The sequence below is a fragment of the Myotis daubentonii genome, chromosome 2, assembly GCF_963259705.1.
Source record: "Myotis daubentonii chromosome 2, mMyoDau2.1, whole genome shotgun sequence".
Lineage (NCBI taxonomy): Eukaryota > Metazoa > Chordata > Mammalia > Chiroptera > Vespertilionidae > Myotis > Myotis daubentonii.
In genome coordinates, this window is record NC_081841.1 from 217,846,592 (window position 1) to 217,853,628 (window position 7,037).

The 7,037-nt window shown below is 39.1% G+C and overlaps 1 pseudogene; it reads left to right on the forward strand.

Moving 5' to 3' along the window:
• Positions 1–4,155: 4,155 nt before the first annotated feature.
• Positions 4,156–4,305, forward strand: LOC132228981 (small nucleolar RNA SNORA16B/SNORA16A family; annotated as a pseudogene).
• Positions 4,306–7,037: the final 2,732 nt, after the last annotated feature.

Genomic DNA, 7,037 nt, shown 5'->3' on the forward strand with positions numbered 1-7,037 from the left:
ATGACAGCTAAGCAGCATGCCTCCTGAAGGCCATCATAAAGGCATCCACCTAACACATCACTTCCTTCTACCTGAGATTGCCTCCGGGTATTTGTCAAGGTCTTTCTGCAGGATCTTGCCTTGAAAACATCCCTTGCTTTGTATCTCATGATTGAAAAGTGGGGAACCCCCGCTTCCCTAATGCGGGAGACTCTGTGGGGCTGGAACTTGTGGTGGCAGCTATCCCCATAAAAACAAGTGTGTGTGTGTTTTCTACATCTTGGTGAAAGGAAGACAGAGATAAGAAAATGAATAAAATCGACAGGAAGTGCTAATTCCCTCCCTCCCTGACTCCGCATTTGGGTCTCCAGGAAAAGGAGACTGAAGTACTGATCTACTTATTCTAAAAGGAAATTTTAGGTAACCAAATCCTGGGCCAGTTTCTTAATGCTTAGATGAAGTAGCAGAGAATAAATATATCCAAAACAATGCACAAGAGATAGATTTATCATAGAGCTGACGATTCTTAAATTTCAGTAACGTTCATTTATAAAGTGAGCCCCTCCCAGAGCCAGAGGCGGCCCTAACTGTGTTCGCATGGCCATGTGCTTAATTATTTTTAGAGGAAGATATTTTGACCATTATCTCCTTTGAGTGTTATTTCTTTCCACTCTGTCTTCCCTTCCCCTAAGAGTAGCCAAAAGGCGTTTTAAGGGATTTTGCTAAGAGGAAATTGAGCTGAAAATAGATATAATTCAGGCATAGTGGAATGTAATTATGGGGTTCCAGATTACGTCCGGGTATAGTTATTGTTATCTGTAACAGCGAGGAATAGAAGGGTTTCACTAAATACTCCCACCACCACTCTGCTAACGCATCAGCCCGAAGGTGCAAAACCGGGGCCATAGTACCGTAAACGGTGTGCTATGACATCCCCAAACTAGAAGTTTAAGGGTCAGAGAGAAACGAGGTTTGAAATATGCAGTGCAAGAAGCTGGCTCTGGCAAAGTCTTCCAGTTTTCAAGCTCGCATCATTAGCCTCAGAGGAGCAATCTTCTCATGTCAAAAATATGCTTGATAATACAACTTTCAGGGTAGGGCAAAAGTAGGTTGTTTTATATGGAAAACAGTTGTTTATATGGAAAACAATACAATATTTATTCAGTAAGAATCCAAGCATACACTCAGTCACGTACTCACAGCTGCAAACCTACTTTCGCCCACCCTGGGTCTTATGTGAAACACAGTGTATCAGAATCCCGTGTTTAAGGGCCTAAACTGGTAGAAGTCAGAACATTTTTGTGTAAAATTGCATGTTGTATGTGTTCTTGTTGTGAAAATTAAGAAGAAAATTAATTCGTTTTGCTAGATGACAGCCTACGTTATTTTTTTATCCAGAGGCAAATACGAAATTGGCCTGTGAAGGGCCAGTCAAGCAGAAAAGGGACAAAGGAGAGACATTGAGGTGCAACTGCATGGGTGCAGATCGTGGCCTATGGCACAGGGCCATGCCGGCTCTGTTGACATTTTGTCTTTGTCATCAGAAGAAGGATGGGTTTTGAAGAATTTCAAATATGTAAACCACATGGTCAGTGATGAATCCAGTTCTCACTCATCTGTAGATACTGCTGCGGGGGCACAGGATGGGAGAGTGTGATGCAAGAGCCAAGGAAAAACAATAGTCTTTGCACCTAGCAGGGTGGCAGAGACGTAGGAAGAAGGGACATCTATTTGGGATGGAGGGAAAGCAAGAAGATAGAGATGGGAAGATGCCGACCATGCGAAGACTTTGAGTTATCCCCTGGCCAGAGCAAACTCTTTGAAGGAAGGGAAAATGAATTTCAAATGATTGGTCACTTCCTTCAAGTCGTGACTCAGATTCTCTTCAATGTTCTTCTAAAAAATGCCAGTCTCCTTCTAACACTGGAACATGAACTCTCTTCTGTTCAGTTATGTTTTCTAAGCTCTCAAAAGAGTGCTTAGCACACTAAAACAAAGTCGATACGTGTTTGTTGAGTGAATAAATAAGTACTCCTTGGAACATCGCTTGGAACAAATAAACAAAAATGCTTTTGTAAGAACTGTTTCAGGAGTGAATTCTGGAGGAGGACCCTTTCATTGGCAAAATGACAAACCCTAGAAATCTACTCTAGGGTCACCTCTAAGTCATGGGTTACTGTGAAGAATAGAAATAGTTATATTTATATGTTTCTTATAAAAAACCTTGTTGATATTTTAAAATAAGACCTCACGTATAGTTCTTTTTTTAAAATATATTTTATTGATTTTTTACAGAGAGGAAGGGAGAGGGATAGAGAGTTAGAAACATCAATGAGAGAGAAATATCGATCAGCTGCCTCCTGCACACTCCCCACTGGGGATGTGCCCACAACCAAGGTACATGCCCTTGACCGGAATCGAACGCGGGACCCTTGCGTCTGCAGGCCGATGCTCTATCCACTGAGCCAAACCGGTTAGGGCTCACATATAGTTCTTAGCATTTAACTCGAAAAGTCAAAAATTCTACTCAGAAACCATTTTCAAACTTTCTAAAATTAGATTATCCCATTTCTCCTTGAAAATTTATCTCATAAGTTTTACCTGAGTATCCACATAACACAGGTACCATACCATACCATGTAGAGATACAGGTGGACAGAGCAGGCGTTGTCCCCAATGTCTACAAGAAGCATCAAAAACAAATATGCAAAATGAAAAGAAAATGTGTGTGTGTGTGTGTGTGTGTGTGTGTGTGTGTGTGTGTGTGTGTGTTTAAAATGTGAATCTCTTTGGAAGTAGCAAACCAGTTAATGAGTTGGAGAACAGAGAGCTCCCGTTATAGAAAATGATTGGGAGGCTTTTCCCAGGAAGGAATGTCGAAGCTGTGATGTGAAGGGTGAAAAGAAATTTTCCCTGAAAGGAGCTGAGTAAATTGACAAAGGGAACAGGAAGCCTTTAAAGCAGAAAAGGACCTGACAGGCAGAAGGAAAGGAAAGAAAAGAAAATAATGATGACAACAGTTGGTCTTTAGTGATGCTTCACCCTAATAAATAACTATTCCAAGACTTTGCCTCTATTATATCTTTAAGTTTTGACAACCTCTCCACCATCTCACCATTTTCGAGTTGAAGAAAGGATCGGAGAGACACAGAGAGTGTGGTTTGCCCTGGATCGCTTCCCACAAGGTCACAAACAGGTGTGACAATAATCGGGCAATTGACCTTGAATCCAGACCAATTGTACAGGGCTTCCAAGAGGCTCAAAGTCCTATAGAGTTATGAAGACCTGAAGCCTGAATTCAAGTATGAGCAAAGCACAACTCTTATCAAAATGGGACCCGTTAAATGTAAGAGCATCTTCATACCATCACATTGTAAACTGACGTTTTCTTCTTTTTCTAACTAGAGACAACATTTTTATGATAAAATAATAAAAAATATTTCAATAATATTCTTATATATTCTGGAAGACATTCTTATATTCCTGAGAAAAATGAAAGAATGTTTAAATAAATGGAGATATATACATTATTCACAGGCTATACTGTATGACTCAATTTTATCAAGATTTCAATTCTGCTATATATATATATTCACTGTTATTTTAACTATAATCCCAGAGACTCTCTAAATATACAAATTGACAAGACTTCTAAAGTATATGGAAATGCCAAGAAACTTGAATATAAAAGATCAGAAGTATCAGAACGGAAATAAGAATGCAGCTATTTGATTTTGTGAGTTGCTACAAGTCTAGAATAATCAAAGCAATGTTGCATTGGCATAAATATCAAAAACCAATTAACAGAAAACAGTGGATAGTTCAGAAATAGATGCGCTCTGTATGGTCATTGGATTTGCCACGAAGGCACAGGGCCGTGCGATCTGCCTGGGGATGATTTTACAGCGAAGGCCATCCCTGCAGAGAAAAGGAGCTCACGAAGACCTGTGAACTGAGTCATCCTAGATGAGGCCCATTCCTCAGTATAAAAGCTGAATCCACACAGCTTACCTAAAGAAAAATCTTTGTGTAAGAGAATAGCTTCGCCACTTAAGGAAAAGAAAAGGTCTATCAGGTCCCTGAAAGTAATAACCGCAAAGGGAAAAGTGATTAATTAGATTGTCAAAAGTTTAAAAATTCTTCCTATTAAGAGATGCTCTTAAAAACACATAGGCATGTGGCCAGCATCCAGGCTGCAGCTAGGGGGGATACAGGGTGAGCGGAAAGACATTGTTTTTTAAGAAGGAGCCCCTAGTGACAGTTTTCCTTGATGGTCACCATTCCGATTCCTGTAACAGATCTGCCACATTTTGGGAAAAGACAGTTCAAAAATAATAATAATAATAAAATAAATAACACATAGACAAGCATTGGCCTAAAAGAAAACATTCATAAAATATATATCTGATAAAGGACTCATACAGAGTTATACACATATCTCCAATAGCTAACTAATTTTTTGAAAAGCAGGGACTTTAAAGTAGAAGATATACAAATGACCGTTACACAGCTGGAAATCACCAAAGCTACTCATCATTATGAAAAGCTAAGTTAAAACCACAATGACATATCATAACATACCAACCAGCATGACAGGAAAACAAAATAGACTGACAAATCGGTGTTGGCAGGAATGTGGAGCAGTCGGCACTCTCAGAAATAGTTGGTGGAAAGGTAAAACGGTGCCATCACTTGAGAAACTATGGAACACTTCCCATAAACTGAATAGTCCCTTGCCCCATTACCTTGTGGTGCCATTCCTAGATACATATTTGAAAGAAATGGAAAATATGTTCACTAAAAATCTGTACAAGGGTGGTCATAGTGGTTTATTTACAACTAGAGGCCTGGTGCATGAAAATCTGTGTACTGGGGGGGTTCCCCTCAGCCCAACCCGTGCCCTCTCGCAGTCTGGAAGCCCTCGGGGGATGTCCGGGCTTAAGCCATCAGTCGGGCATCCTTAGCACTGCCGAGGAGGTGGGAGAGGCTCCCACCACCACCACCATTGCTCTCGCAGCCGTCAGCCCAGCTTGTGACTGAGTGGAGCCCCCTCCCCCCTGTGGGAATACACTGTCCACCAGGGGGCAGCTCCTGCATTGAGCATCTGCTCCCTTGTGGTCAGTGTGTATCATAGCATGTCATTCAGCTGTTAGGGTCAATTTGCATATTACCCGTTTATTATATAGGATATTTCTAAACAACCTCAGTAACCTATGAAAAAAATGGTGGCATATGCAAACAGCTGAGCTATACTCAGCAGAAGGAAAACACACTATTAATCCATGCAACAACTTTGACGGCAAAACAATTCAGCTTCTGAAAAAAAAGTCATTGCTTATTCTGAGAGTGGGATGAGGGTATTATTTTATCTTGACAGAGTCATGAGATAATAGGTATAGACCTTTTTCAGAATCTAGTGAGTTCACAAAAGTTTTGTCTATTTCATTGAGTACATTTTGCATAAACAATTGCAATCAAATATTGAATTCTTACTAATGATATGAATGCTGATGGATATACCAATATGTGAAAAACACATATAAATATTATAATATAAGACTTTAAATTAAAGTGTATAGTGGAACAATATGAATATTTTTCAAATCTATATACTTGAAAATTTTAATATGTATCAAAATGTGAGATTTTAATATAAACAAATAACACACAAAACTAGAAAGAATATTACAAAACCCATAAGAAAACATGGATGTGTTTCTCTATAACTTGAGAGTAGAAAAAATTGTTTAACTATAACTTGAAATTCAGAGAAAAAAATAAAATGAAATATTGATGAATTTAAATGTAAGAAACAAACCTTTTCCTGGATAAAATCTACTATAAACACAGTGGAAAGACAGCTGGAAAACCAGAAGAAAGATTGCAATGTAGATCAAAGAAAAAAGGGCCAATATTGCTCACATATAAAATTATACTTTAAATTTGAAGTTATTAAAAAAAACCTAAAAATCCTTTAGAAAATGGGCCAAAGCATCACAGACTATTCACAGTGAAGGATATAAAAATGGCTCTTCAACATGGTAAAGTATGTGCTGTCTTAGAGTTAGAGAAGTGGGAACAAAAGCTGCCTGCTATACCACTCATCACCTAAGAGAACGGCCAGAAACCTTTAAAGAGGAAGACACATCCTGTTGGACAGGCTTCGGGAGAAGAAGCACTCTCAAGGTTGCTCATGAGATTGTGCATTGATACAATCCTCCTGGCAATAAGAAACAATAATATATATTTTATTTTTTAGCCAGTAATTTTCACATCTAGGAATTTGCCATTAAGATGTACTTCAAAATGCATATGCACGAGATTATTCACTCTAACATGTCTTGTAATGGCAAAGACCTGGGAAGAGCCGAAAGGCCCACCTGCAGGGTTGGATGGACTCTGGCCCCTCCATGCAATGGAGCACCTTGCAGCTGTGAGAGGAGAAAGGGCTTTACACAAACGTGTGCATGTCGCCGTGTGCTGTCTGCTGCCAGGACCTAGAAGCAAGGATTTCCCAGCTGTGGTGGCATCCCTCGTGGCCATAGCTTGGTTTCTAAATACATTTCCACAAAGAGGAAACAGATCCAGAGTTTCTTAGAAAAACACCTGATTCCTGCACTATGGCTTGAAAAGAATAAATAAAATAAAACCTGGATCATCTTTTTGTGCCAGAGGGTAAAGGACTGGGCCAAATCTGGAAAGGTTTGCTTATCAATATGAATTATGGTTGTAATGGATTATAACTAATCGAATAAAAAATGAAACCGTGAGTCCACACATACATAATTAAATAAATGCTTAAGTAAATAATTAAATGCATCGGTAGAGAATCCTTTCCGTCATGGTAGAATGCCAACTAGTGCACGTAGGAGGTATGATAAAATTGGGAAGTCACCATTTGACAACATTATAGCAATAAATGTTTCAGGTTAAAATGATCTGGATGCTAATCCAGTGAATAAAATTATGATGTGGAATAGGATATTGGTATGGTTTCAAAGTACCTCCCATAGTATATTATCTATATATACAAAAGGCTAATATGCTAAGTGTCAGCC